A 1375-nucleotide genomic window follows, 5' to 3' on the forward strand; every position below is an offset into this window, starting at 1 on the left:
AGTTGGGGACAAAGTATTACTACTATTACCAAGCAGTACCAGAAAATTTGTGGCTAAATGGCAGGGACCGTATGAAGTGATAAGAAAAATAGGGAAAGTGACATATGAGATCGAAATGCCTGACAAAGGAGGTCGAAAGCAAATCTTTCATGTGAATCATCTCAAAAAATGGAAAGAGCGAGCTTTTGTTAATGCAGTTATTGAGGATGGAGAAGATATTGAAGGATATAGGTGGTCTGACACTGGAGAAATTGTGTTTGGAACTCAGTTAACAGAAGATATGAAGTCAGATCTATGGAGGGTGTTGAGGAAGTTTCCTAGTGTGACTAAAAATACACCAGGTAAGACAGATAGAATTTTCCATCATATTAGGACAACTGATAGTCAGCCAATCAGACAAAAGCCATACAGGATTCCTCAAGCGTATCTCAATGATGTAATGAAGGAATTGGAAGAAATGGAAAGAGATGGGATAATTGAGAAGTCATCAAGGGAATGGGCTTCACCCTTGGTGATAGTTAAGAAGAAGGATGGGGGTATTCGGCTTTGTGTCGATTACAGACAACTGAACCAGGTTACAAAGTTCGATGCGTACCCTATGCCTAGAGTTGAGGAGTTACTAGATACAATAGGGGATGCAGAATTTATAACGACGTTGGACCTTGCAAAGGGATACTGGCAGGTACCCGTGAACGAGAAGGACAGGGAGAAAACAGCATTTACTAGTCCTCGAGGACTTTATCAATTCAAGACTATGCCGTTTGGTCTTAGTGGTGCACCTGCAACCTTTCAACGCATGATGGATGAAATCTTGAGAGGGACAGAGACTTTTGCAGGAGTGTACTTAGACGACATTGTAATTCATAGCAGTATATGGAGAGATCATCTTAATCAGTTAACAGATGTTTTAAAGAGACTGGATGATGCGGGATTGACAATCAAGCTAAAGAAGTGTACATTTGGAGCAAGGGAGTGTACGTATCTTGGATATCAGATTGGCAAAGGAGGGGTCAGACCAGAACGAAGAAAAATTGAAGCTATTATAAATATGGTAAGACCACAGACAAAGAAGGATGTAAGGACGTTTCTTGGAATCACTGGATACTACCGTAGGTTTGTGCAGGATTATGCTTCGATAGCAGAACCCTTGACTGAATTGACAAGGAAAAAGCTGCCTGAACGGGTCATATGGAGTGAGAAGGCAGAATTGGCATTTCAGAAGCTAAAAACAGCATTAACTACAGCACCATTAATGAAAAATCCGAACTTCAACCAACCATTTATATTGCAAACTGATGCTTCAGGAGTAGGAGTTGGTGCAATTCTTAGTCAAGGAGAGGAGAATTTAGATGAGGGACCAGTTGCTTATTTTAGT

The sequence above is a fragment of the Amphimedon queenslandica genome, unplaced genomic scaffold (assembly GCF_000090795.2).
Source record: "Amphimedon queenslandica unplaced genomic scaffold, v1.1 AMPQUscaffold_12884, whole genome shotgun sequence".
Taxonomy (NCBI): domain Eukaryota; kingdom Metazoa; phylum Porifera; class Demospongiae; order Haplosclerida; family Niphatidae; genus Amphimedon; species Amphimedon queenslandica.